The sequence below is a fragment of the Lissotriton helveticus genome, chromosome 8, assembly GCF_964261635.1.
Source record: "Lissotriton helveticus chromosome 8, aLisHel1.1, whole genome shotgun sequence".
In the NCBI taxonomy this organism is placed as follows: Eukaryota; Metazoa; Chordata; class Amphibia; order Caudata; family Salamandridae; genus Lissotriton; species Lissotriton helveticus.
Genome location: NC_136069.1, coordinates 1,258,354,258 through 1,258,367,772, shown reverse-complemented (window position 1 = coordinate 1,258,367,772; position 13,515 = coordinate 1,258,354,258).

Here is a 13,515-nt window from a genome sequence, read left to right as displayed (position 1 = left end):
AGCTGTCTTCACAGTTCAGTTGTCTTAAGACATCCGTTATATAGTCCTTCTCTGTTTTGTACCACCACAGCCCCCCTTATCAGCTGTTTTTATCACAATCGATTGGTTGGTTTTTAGGGCATTGAGTGCTTGTCTTTCCGCTTTAGAAATGTTACGTTTGATATACTTCAAGTCCTTCAGCAAGTCCATTACCTCATTCATAACGATTTTTTCATAGGCAAGGATCCTGTCATTCATTAGATGATTGGCCGGGTTGAATGTAGAGCCCGGGCGGAAATTCGTTGCTGCTGCTTTTCTGGTGTATTCTTCTTTTTGAGCAAAGAAATATTTTAACCTAATTTTCCGAAAAAACTGTTGCAATTCCAGTTTGATGTTAAAGGTATTAGGGGGTGAGGTGGGTACAAATGACAATCCTTTCGATAGGATATCATGCTCCGCTTTCGTAAGAGTATAGTCAGAGATGTTGACAATGGGTTCTTTTATGTTCAGTGAGATCATGTTGTTGCTGGGCCCTGTCTCCCTTTCTTCTATTGTGGCACCATCAATCAGTATTGGCTCATTTACCACCTGTATGTCTGGCGTCTGGTGCTGATCTCGCCGTGGTTCTGTTGTGGTTGAGGGTGGAATCGAACTCTCGAGTTGCCCCTGCGGTTGCTTGTCCCTTGATTCCATCTGGGAGGGAGGTCGCCAGTTGGGATCTCTGATGTTCCATGTGGGATCCCCTAAAAAAGACGACGTGGAGGGACCTTGGTATTGTGCTCCTGTGGGATAGTGAGCTCCAGGTGGAAACACAGGATCTGGTTGTTGGTAGGTGTTCCCTTGCTGGTATTCTCGAGGAGTTGGATTTTGGTTGGTATTTTCTGACTCACTGTCTGGTCCACTGCCAAAAGAAGAATTGGAGAAGGTGGCAAACCTTCCTGATGCATGGCGGTTCTGGTTTGTGTAGTAGCCTTGTGCGTCTTGGACGTAGTACTCGTCACTGATGTAGGGGTAAGTAAGTTTCTTGTCATATATTTGATGTCTTTGACTAGTTTTTCTAATTTTCTGTTAAGAGTTACTGTATTGAAATCAGCTGTAGCCTTTTCTGCACGTTCCAGTGCTTCCTTGGCGTTGGTCAAGGCCTTATCATCAAGGATTTCCTTTTTTAAGTCTGCGATTTGTTCTTGACGTACTCCACAGCCGTTTCTGCTCCCAACACCATCCAGTGTTGGAAGCAGTTATTGGCCACAAAGCTGAAGCCTTTTCTGAATTTTGGAAGTTCTATAAAAATCCCTGGCTCATTTCTGACCTGTAGGCCCTTGGGGATTATATTGGCCTGAAGATATTTTGTTAATAGGTGGCCATGGAGTCTTGTCCATATTAGTTTCTTCTCTAATCTTTCCAACTGAGATAGTTTGTCATTCAAGGTAGTATCAGTAGGTGTTAGTCCTGTACCTAGATAATCAAATTCAGCCTGTTCCTGAATCAATTTATTAATATATTCTTCTGTGTATGGCAATGTTTCTTTATGTGACATAGTATACTTGTTTGTTAGTAGCTCTAAATAGATGCCAAAGGAAAAACCCTCGCAGGTATACACCTGCACTAGATGACCATTAATTGTAATGGGGTGACCCAGTGACTCTCAGAACCTGGGTAATAAGTTATAGGCAAACAATGGTTCTGTCGGAATTCAAAACAATTTCTTAGTTCAGTTAAATTATACTTAGTGCTCTTTGTATATTTCACATTATTAATCATGGAAAAACTTCGAATGTACGTTGTTACAACGCATGCTTTTACCACGCATGCTTTTACAACGCAGGTTTTTCAACGCAAGTCGTTACAACGACTTGCGTTGGGGGGTGCTGGATAGTGGATAGTTTAATTTACTATTCCAACTCCAGTCCCCGTGAATAGTAGGGACGGTGTTGGATAGTAAGTTAAACTATTACCTATCCTATAGCGCCCCCAGCGCAATTCGTTGTAATGACTTGCGTTGAAAAACGTGCGTTGTAAAGGCACTGCGTTGTAAAAGTTGTGTCGTAAAGGATGTTTCCCAAAAACTTCATATGAAGAACACACACCACAATATATACTTTTTTCAAGGTTGTTATTATTTTGTCACCTTGCATGAATTACTTCAAGCATAAAAAAAACCTCGGCTGTCCACAAACAACTGAGAATGCAATAAAGGTGAAAGTGCTGAGGTGAGTGAAAGTGGCAAAGTGAGCAAGGGACCCAGGTCTGGGCATATCCTGCCAACTTAGGGTGAACAAAGCAAACACAAGGAGATAATGGATGGAGCACTGAAACTTTTCAGACACTCACCCCCAGTCATAGATCTAGGTTGAATCCAACATCGTTCTTTAGCTCACTTTGCCACCCCATTTCAGACATAGCTATATGCAAATCAGTCTTGACTCTGTGCTTCATGGGAACAGTCCAGCCTGAACTCCCAAGCCATGTCTTCCTTGTGTTTGCTTTGTTCGCTCTCCCGTAACAGTGCCCATCACTGCTGTGACCTCCCTCCAGTAGTGTTGGATCTATGGTTACTCACACATGGTGTGGAAAAGTTTGCAGCCTCCAGTGCACAGAGCAGATTCTCAACAGCCCATGTAGTGTAGCCTGGATCAAAAGTAGTAAGATCTATGAAGTATACATAGTTGCATCAGGCACAATTGGGCCTTTATGGCTATTTCTATGGGGACTTCCACCCAATCATTGTGCTCTATGAGACCTACATCTCCCTCCCTGGCTTCTCGCAGTGAATGAAGAAGATCCGGAAAATTATTCATTATCTTCCTGTAGACCCAGGATACTGCTTTAGTTGGCATTGGATCTAGCAGCAACCGGTCTTCCATGAGTGAATAATCAAGTAGTTGTTCTCCATCAGGAGGTGACACCTCAATGCGTGCCTCAACTGTAAGTCCTGGAATATATCCCCCTTGTCCATGGTGTATTCCGCCTGGAAGTCCGCGAAGGGCATAAGTGACCCCCCCTCTGCAAATGTCCCCCAGTTTATCTATATCAGACCCCATGTATGTGGCTTCATTATTTCTCCACCTCCCCAAGGTGTCACTGTCCCATATTGGGGTCTAAGTGGTCAATTTGACCGCCATCCCAGGTACTTGCTAGCTGCGTGACAGGCCAGTACCACTGCTTGAGTGTGGTTTGGAAACATGTCTACACTTCTCTTTTCATACAGGATTGCAGGGTACCCCTGGACACCCACAGTTTCACGGTCAGCCCTGGCAGGTCGTCTCTATTTGCAAACACCCACTCATTCACCACTGTCAGCTGAGCAGCCCAATAGTAGGCAAGGAGGTCCGGAACCACTAAGCCTCACTCAAACACTTCTCAGTGGAGTTTCACAAGGGATATGCGTGAGCTGCCTCTGCTCCAGGGCAGTGTATGCAGCTTGCTATTTACCTTGATAAAAAAAAGTGTCCAGGAATCTTGTAGGAGGTATTTTGGAGAATGCACAGTATGCGGGGGAAGGCTATGATCTTGAAGAGCGTGGCTCTGCCCATTAAAGAGATGTGCAATGCTCTCCAGTGGGTCACATCTGCTTGGAGATGCTCTAATTCGGTAAATAAGTTCTGTTGCAGGAAATATACAACATTTCTGGTGACATAGACTCCTAGGTAGCAGAATCTGTGTGTTGTCACCGGTGCCTGACATTTCAGCAGAAGGGTAAGCGTCCTCCCTGAAAGCGGGAAAATCAGAGACTTATCCCAGTTGTTTTGGTAGCCCAAATGAGGTAAAAAATATGAAGGACCTGAGGGATTGGAAACGGGGGCGCAAGACAGCACCTAAAGAGATCCTCTCCTCCCATGCTTCCCTACTCCTGCTCCCCAAAATGAGAGGATCCTGGCGTACACTACCCAGATCACCAAAGGATACCGGGCAAGGGCAAAATGATCGACAACAGAGAGCAACCCTGTTGCATGCCCCTGCACAAAGTCAAGGTACGCAATATCACCCATTCACACACACTCTTTGCATTATATCCTTGTATAATAGGCCGACACATGAACAGAATCTAGAGACAAAGCCTAAACTGGGAAGGACTATGAAAATATAGGGCCACTCTATACTGTCAAAGGCCATCCTCGCATCTAGGGAAAGCACTCCCGCCTCCTCCGATTCCGGCCCTGCTGTCATGTGCATTACCCCATACAATCGTCATAGACTTAGCCCTGTCATCTCATAAATATGGACTGGTCCAGATAGATCACTGAGGTTAAGACCCCCTGCAATCTGTTTGCCAGCACTTTGACCTCCATGTTGAGTAATAATATGAGCAGGTAGGAGCTCAGGCCGCAGGGGGCCTGCCCCACTTGGGGAGCACCACGATTGTGGCTGTTTTCTGGTTCATTGAGAGAGCCTCATCCTCCTGCGCTGCCTAGAACATATTCAGAAGATGAGGCACAATCTTGTGGGTCACACATTTGAAAAGTTCAAGTGCAAGGCCGTTGAGCCCCACCGCCCTGACTAACTGGAGTCCTCAGATGCCTCCTATATTTCTCCTACCATCAGGTCTTGTTCCAGGGCGTCCCTGTCCTCATCCGAGAGGACCCGCAGGGTTGACTCCCTCAAGAACTCCTCTCCAGATCTGTGAGTCTCGGAAGAGTACAAATTTTCATAATATGTTGCAAATGTTTCCACTATCTACCTTCCAATGGTGTGCACCCCTCCCTCATTATCGGGCATTTCATTGACCCAGTTCCTGTCCTTATCCCGTTTGTCCAGCTAGGTGATAAGCTTGGTGGCCTTGTCGCCCACATTGTATAGCCTTCTCTGTATGACCAGGGCATGTGCCTGAGCTGCATTTTCTGCCTGGACCCTTAGCTTACACTGTACTAACTGGAGACGATGGACCCCGTCTGCCCCCGGGGCTTCCCCTCTCGATATTTCCTCCTCCAAAGAATTATTTTCCCTTTCTAGCTCAGGCCTATCTTTTTTATTAATACCAATAAGAGCCTGGATCTGCCCATGCAGCACTGTTTTGTACACCTCCTGCAGGGTGTATGCCGAGTCCACCATTCCGATACCAAAAGGGATGATGGACGGAGCGCTTAAGCAAATCAAACACTCACCCTCAGTCAACTGATCGGAGTTTAATCCATCATCATTCATTAGCTCACTCCACTACTCCAGTTCAGACAAGGCCATAAGCAAATCAGTCTGACCCTGTGCCTCATGGGAACTGTCCATCCCGAACTGCCAAGCCAAGTCTTTCCTGGACCGGAAAAAAGCATCCTGGGACCGGTTTCGTATTCATAACCCTCATCAGCCAGGCTATCTTTTTTTTTTTTTTTTTATCCTCATATTGCGAATTTCTATGTGTATGGAGTTTCGGGTTTCTACCTCTGATTCTCTTTACCGGAACTGCCCCTTGATCTCTCGTGTTTGGGGAGTTTACCATGTTCTCGATGTTCTCAGAGGAGTACCCTTAAGCCATTACATATTAACAAATCTGATTTGGGAGTACGGGGGGAGCTAGCCACCTTGGCTACTCGACGAGTATTATACTCGTCCACCAGATATTGCTTCGCATTAATCATGGGACCGTGTGTGCCAACCCTATATTGGGATTTAGGTGGTTTTCCAAGATTTCCCAAAATTTGAATCTCTTACAGGTATTTCCCCTTCTGTCTAGTTTATTAATCTTTAAGACAGAGTTCATCCAGTCTCCATGCGTTGGAGGGGATGTGCTAACCCAGTTGATACATATCTCCCTCCTTGCCAGTACAATTAGCACAAAGAGTAGATTTTCTTGACATTTAGTTAACCCCCCTCCATCTCTTGTGTCTTCAATCCCAAAAAGAGTAAGGGTTGTACTTACAGTTAGCTGTTTATGCATGATCATGCTCATGGTCTTACCAACTTCTTTCCAGTATTCATCCAATAAGGGGCAGTTTCTGAACATGTGGACATCATCTGCCTTTTCTTCCCCACATTTCGGGCATTTTTTTACACCTGCGTTTTTAAATTTGGAAAGTTTTTTCGGTGTCCAGTATGCACGGTGTAGGTGATTTCTTTTCAAGGCCGCTGACTTTAGAGTTGACCAACATTTTCCTACAGATTTTTCCCATATGCTATCCAGATCGGCTATTTGTAGATCTCTCCCCAGATTTCATCCTCGATCTGTGTGTCTCCGTTTCCTGCAGCTATTATAGCCCAGTGCCACTTTGCAACCTCTTTGTTAATGGGTGAGTTTTTTACCATTTCTTTTTCCAGTTTTTCATTTTCTTGGTTATTTGCAGGAATAGTTCTGGCCCAGCTTGAAATTTGGTAATATTTAAATTTGGAGATTGATTCGTTGGTAATTTTTCGAAGTTCTTCCCATGTAACCAGAGTGGATCCTTTTAATAGTTGACCCCAATAGTTGATATTGGCTAGTTTCAAGGGGTTTGCCATTGAGTCTTTTAGGCATTCTGGGGTTCCTGGTGACTCCCATATAGGGGCCATTATACTGTAGTATTGAATGTTCAAAATTGATCTAATTTGTGTCCACAACTTAGCTGCCTCCCTTAGAGTCTTCAATTTTATTTTTTTTTAAATATTTTGGGTGACCGAATTTGAATAGAACGTGGTCCACTGATTCTGTCATTGCTTGTAAATATTTTGGGTAATACTGATGGGTTTTTAACAGTGTCCGCATGTTTTTTAACTGAAACGCCTTATAGTACTCCACCAGATCTGGGCTTGATAGTCCTCCATCTTGTTTTCCTCTCCTGAGTTTTTTCCAGGATATCCTCGTTCCCTTCGAGGCCCATATAAAGCTGGTAATTTCCCCCTGTGGTTTTTTTAAAAGGGCTTTTCCAAATTCCAAGGGAATTGTGTTGAAGAGATGTGTACTTGGGCAGAATTGACATTTTGACAATATTTGATCTTCCTATAATTCTAATGGGTAGACTGGACCACACTTTAAGTAACTTTCTCACCTCTCCTGTTACTTTATTAAGGTTGCGCTGTGGAATCTTCTCTAGTTCGTGATTTACTAAAATGCCTAGATATTTTATTTCCTTCTTGATGTTTGAACTTTTGAACTGTGTATTCCAGGTCATTATTTCGGTTTTAGAGTGATTTACCAGGTAGCCTGAGACCTTCCCAAACGTACTTATGATCTCTTCTATGGCTGACTTAGAGCTAACATAATTATTCATAAAAATCATCAAGTCGTCTGCATACAGTGCGATCTTTTTTTCCCATGCTTGATACATGAACGGGGTTATTTCTTTAGTATTCCTTAATTTGTTTGCCAGCGGCTCAATATATAAGTTAAATAGCAGAGGCGAGAGAGGGCATCCCTGCCTAGTTCCTCTTTCTATGATCACATCCTCTGTAAGACTGCCGTTGACTAGGATTTTCGACCTCGGTGTCTTGTAAATTTCTTTCACGACATGCATGAATGGTTGACCTATGTTGTTTTTAGTCATAACTATTTCAAGAAAGGACCAATTGACTCTGTCGAAAGCCTTGGCGGCATCGATGGTAAGTATTGTAAGAGGAACTTTCTCTTGCGTGGCTATGTCAATGGTGCTCAGGAGTTCGTGAGTGATTTCATGCAGTTGTCTCCCTTTAACAAATCCTTTTTGGTCCGGGTTTATGAGTTGGGCCCTTACTCTTCCTAAATGGGCTGCCATAATTTTTGTGAAGATTTTATAATCTGCATTGAGCAGCGATATAGGTCAGTATGACTCACATCTGTTAGGGTCCTTGCCAGGTTTTAGAATGATTGTTATTATTGCGTCATTCCAGGAGTCGGGAATTTTGTTTTGTTGTTTAAGGGTCAGGTTTGCCAACTCTGTGATATATGTTGACAGAGTGTCTCTTAATGCCATTTAAAGTTCATTTGGTAGAGCGTCAGGGCCTGCTGCCTTACCTTTTTTAAACTTCTGATTACCTCCTTTACCTCGCTTATTAGGATCTCTTTATTTAGTTCTTCCTTTTCCTCCTCTGTTAGAGCTAAAGATGGGATGGCTTCTAGGTATTTGTCAATCTGGCCTTCTTGAGGATTGGTATCTTCCGTATATAGCTCTGCAAACAATTTCATGAACTCTTGTCTAATTGTATTTTCGTCTGTACTTAGGTTCACCTGACCGTCTTGATGTATACTCCTTACTTTATTCCAGGCTTGATCTGTTTTTAGTTTCCATGCAAGCCACTTTCCGCAGCCTTCACCGTATTCATGATTTGTTAATTTGCTTGATTCCCATTTTGTACGCACTCTGTCTTCTAGGATGTCTTCAAGTTTTTCTTTCTGGCTTTGTCTATCTCTTCCTAGTTCTTTTTTCCTACTTATGTCTTGTTCCACTGTTAATTGGGCGTCCAAGGAGTTGATGCTTTTTTCCAGATCTGTTATCTCTTGCTTCATTTTTTTATTTTTATATGCTCCCAGACTTAGTAGTTTTCCCCTTAGCACGGCTTTATATGTGTCCCAAGTGATCTGTTTAGTCGTACCGGTTTTATTATTTTCGAAGAAGTTTTCTGTTTCTAATTCAAGTTCCTTTACAATTTGCTGATCTAATAGTATGGCTCTCTCTACCGTGAATCTTCTTTGGATTTTAGTTGTCTTTACCTGAAGTGTTAGTTGAACAGCAGAGTGGTCTGATAAATGAGCCGGGAGATGGACTAGGTTTTTTACGCTTCCTGATAAATCTCGGTCAATAAGAAAATAATCAATTCTCGACCTGTGCCCCAATTTTTTGTTGTGCAGTGTGAAGGGCTGATTTTTTTCTCCTTTCTCTCTCCAAATGTCTATCAGTTCCAAGTCTCTTTTATATATGCTGATCCACTCCCTCATTTTTGGTAAGTTCGCCTGCCTACCAGGGGGGGGGACCTATCAGTTTTAGGGTCCATTATAAGATTAAAGTCACCACCCAAAATTATTGGGGTGGTAGCTAGTAGTAGATGAGAGTAAAGTTTCTGTAAAGGATCTGCGTCATCTAAATTAGGTCCATAGTATCCTGTTATTGTGAATGTGTTATTTTCTATTTTTACTCTCGCTATTGCCCATCTCCCCTTACAGTCTACTTCTTCCGATTCCAGGGTAGCTTTATGTGACTTTTTGATTATTATCGCTATCCCTTTAATATTACATTCTTGTGTAGTACATATGTACATGTCTACCCATCTTAGGTTTTTTATTATTAGGGCCCATTCTTCTTTCAATAGATGTGTCTCTTGTAATATGATTATTTCACTTTCTGATGTTCTGAGATACTCAAGAATTCTATTCCTCCTGCTTTTTGTCCTCATACCGTTTACATTCCAGGAGAGTATTTTAAAGTCTTTACTCGTACTCCCCATCTACTCTGTTTCTCTCAGACACATCCCACTCCAGTATACTGTTTATTTTGTTATGTAAGGTAAGCAGCTCCTTTTCGTTTTTCCATCTTCTTCGACTTTTGAGGATTTTTTTCTCGTTTTTTTCCCTATTTTGCTCCCCACCCTTATTCTGTTTCGTGCATTTTTTATGTTTCTTTTTTAGTGATTTGTCGTTACCCTCCCTAGGGAAGCCTCCTTCTTCTTTTCTTAGAGTTATCTTCTTAACTCTTAGTAACTCCTTGACTCCTGACTCTTGACCTGTATATGTTTAAATGTATTACTACAACGCCATACACCATTAATTCTACTTTGTTCCACTGCACCTGAGACTTTACGGAAGAGAGAAGAATAGAAAAGATTTCTTCTTTATCTTATCGGTTCTTCTGACAGAATTTTTTCTCGCATTAGTTCTATAAGAGATTTTACTTCCTCTGGGTCTCTTATGTTTCTCATTTTGTTTCGCCACATTATCCTTAGTGACGGAGGAAATTTCATCTGTACCGTTGCGCCAAGTTGTTGTAGTTCTGGTATTAGGTTCCCTAACTCCCATTGCCTGTTTTGGGAGGCCTTCGACATGTCAGATCTGATTCTGAATGTCCAGTTATCTTTGTTAAAGTTAACTTTTTTCAACGCCTCTCCCAGAATTTTTTCCTTTAGTACATATGTTTTGAAGTTGATAAGTATTTTTCTAGGTGTTTTTCTCTCTTTGTTTTTACCATATGGGTCTCTATGTGCTCTTTGTATGTCTTCCTCGAGCAGTACTTTGTCGGCCCATGGGAAGTGTTCTGATAGTAGTTCCACCACAAATTTTTTAATGTCTGAACCTTTCCTGGTTTTCCGGTACATTTAATATCCTTATATTATTTTTCCTGGCTTGGTTCTCAAGTGACTCCATCTTTTCAAACATTATTTTGCTCTCCTGTCTCAAGGAATTTATCTCCTTCTGATTCATTTCCACCTTCTTGTTCAAAGCGCCAACTTCGCTCTCTACAGCCGTCACTCTATCCCCCAGTGCATTAAGCTTGTTGTCCAGCTTCTCACACACTTCCTGAATTTTGTCTTGATTAGCTTCCGATATGGTGAATTTTTCTCGCATCTCCGTCCATATCCTTTCAAGAAATTCATCTGTTTGATTTTTCGGGGTAACAACTCCCGTTTTTTGTAACTCAGGCACTCCAACTTCATCATCTGTTATTTCCTCCCTTATTTCCGCGGTCACAGTGTCATTAGTAGCTCCGTTTGCCATGATTGTTTTTTGGGGGGCAGTATTAGCTTCTTCCTTATCTGCCGCTCTGATTTGCCAAAAAGCCTCCAGGTTCTTGAGTACTGCCTTGCTCCTACTCTTAATTGGAGGTGTATTTTCGGGATCTAAGCTTGTTTGTGGCTTTTGATGTTGATCAGTTATGACTGGAGGGAGCGCGTTTTCTTCTCCCTGAGGAAAGGAGTCCTTTGGTAGCAGTTGTACCAGTGTCTGTGCCTGCTCCCCCTTGTGTGGGTTCTGTTGTAGCTGGACTTTAAAGTAGGTTCTCAGTGACGGTGTTACCTTAATTTTCCCTTTGAGAGTCGAATCAGCTTTCCCTCTTGAGGGGACTTTCCCGCTTTCAGAGTTAATCTTTGTGCTCTCTTTGGGTGGTTTCTTGGCTCTTTTTTTGATCTCTCTGGGAGAGATCCCTTTGGGGTATTGCTCCTGCTTAAGAAAGTTCCTATTTCGCAGGCTATAACTTGATATAACCTGCTTACCCTGCTTGCCCAGTACATCCACTGGTTTCCCTCCTGGGTTGTTTTCCAAGCCTTCTATCAAATTAGTTTGATTGGGAGCTTCCTTATACCCGTCGCACCCACCTTCTCCTCCCTCCTCTGTTTCTTTTAATACCCCACTCATATGCTGCGGTGACCTGCTTTTAATACAGTTCGTGGCGTTTTTTTCCTATCGCTCTTCGTGGTTTATGTGTGAGCGTTTTTTCAAAACAATCAGCCCACCTGTCTTTCTCGTCGTCTCTTGGACCACAGACGTGTTTTTCGCCCCTGCGGTCCCGATGTGAAACTGACACCGACACCGCGTTGTCTGACAGGGCTCTACCGCTTGCGCCCCGGAACCAAAACCATACTCTTCCGGAAGCTCTTCCACAGCTCGCCTTCGGCTTTGCAGCAGCTGCCCAGATCCCTGTATCGTATCCGGCTTCACTGGACCCGTCGCTCTTCACTCGGTAGAGAGCCCGTGGAAGGAAATCTGACTCTCCTTGTGAGTCGCTCTCCGTCACCAGATGGGTTACCATTCCTCGTTTGCTTTCCGAAGTCGAGTCGAAATCCCTTTCTTTTTTTATGGTTTTACTGTAGTTTCACTGTAGTTTCACCGCTCCATGCTTTTTGGTGTTTTCCCGACGTTATTTTTTCTATGTCCTCATGTCAGAGGAGTCTGGAGTCCAGGAGCTCATCGGCTGAGCGTCCTACCCGGCCGCCATCTTCCTTCGTCCAAAAGGGATGATGGACGGAGCGCTTAAGCAAATCAAACACTCACCCTCAGTCAACTGATCTGCGTTTAATCCATCATCATTCTTTAGCTCACTCCACCACCCCAGTTCAGACATGGCCATATGCAAATTAGTCTGAACCTGTGCCTCATGGGAACAGTCCAACCCGAATTGCCAAGCCATGTCTTTCCTGGACCGGAAACAGGTATCCTGGGACCGGTTTCAAGATTAGTGCCGGTCGGACAGGGCGTGTCACTCCTGAACCCATTCAGTCATATGGCTAACTCACCTCTGAGTCCGCTGCAGCCGCATGCTGACTGTCATCCTGCGACAGAGGTTTTCTATTCTGTCTATCCTGACACTGGCTGTTCCTGCTTCCTGGGGTCTTTGTCGTTCCATGATATGCCTTCCATCCAGCCAGCCCCATACCTCTGTTACTGAAGTAAAGAACCAGGACTTCCCCTAGGCCACAACCTGAAGCTTGGCCAGGAATTGCATCATATATTTCTCCAGTAGTGCCCTCTTGACCTCATTGAAACTGTGCCATTGTCGTTGTACTTGTAGGGTGAAATCTGGGAAGAAGTGCACAGTGGTGTTTTCATACTTTAGGTCTCCCTGGGAGTGAGCTGTTTACAGGATTACATGCCTGACTCGGTGGTTAAGGATCCTGGCAATAATGATGTGCGGGGTACCCTGACTTTGTTGGTGGTGTCTGAAAATTAGTTATCAAGCCTTCCACAAAGAGGTCCACACAATGTCCCTCCACACCCTCCAGAACCCCAACTATTCTCACATTATTACGTTGGCTCTACCTCCCTGGTCTTCGACTATTGTTCCTAGGAGTTTCAGCTGTTTCGTCAAGTTACGGACCTACTCCTCCAGTGACTTGCAGGAGGCCTTAAGAGTGTGGATGTGAGATTCAGCAGTCTTCACTTTCTCTGGCATTTTCTGGAAATCTGCCCGCAAGTCGACCGTGACCGCATCTATTTAGATTCTTGTGAGGACTTGAGATCGTAGAAGGCTGCCATGATTGCACTCAAGGAGGGTTCCTGTGAAACAGTTTGGCCTTTGGTCAGTCTAACCCCTCCACGTTTTGTCTAGGGACAGTGTACTTATCCATCTTCGTGGTCAGCAACAGCGCCTGTCTCTTAGGCTTCACCATAGCATTGTGGGCCTGGGCATGCCTTTGAGCCCCACTTCTGTGGTTCCAGAATGGTCGCCGGTGGTGCGCGAGGCCCCACGGCTTGGGCAGCGGGCCACCACGCACTCCAGTCTGACCTCGCCTGTAACGCTCTGTTGTATGTGGCTTGCGCAGCGATGTGAGAGCACCTCCACCAAGACCCAGACACAGATACTCCCATCTCATCCACCAGCACCACGCCTTCCAGGGAATCCAGATCCAGCCAGGGCGCCACAGAGCTCAATTTGGTTTCAGCACCACAATCCTGACCTAGTCCGTCCCGGGCAGCCGTGCGTGCAGTTGAGTTGTTTTTCACTGTTGTCTCAATTCAGGGTGCACGGCTCGCTTTATTGTGCCCGTCTTGGTTGTGTGCTCTCCTATGACTGGGAGTGAAAGGCGCTGAAGCATCTACTGTGTTTGCTCCAATGAACAGATCCAGGTATATATATTGTAGGGGTCATGTCCAAATGATCCTCATATACCTGGGCAATAAACATCAAAGATGTAGAATCGAAGAAAAAAGGTATCAAGGGATCAATCAAAGCA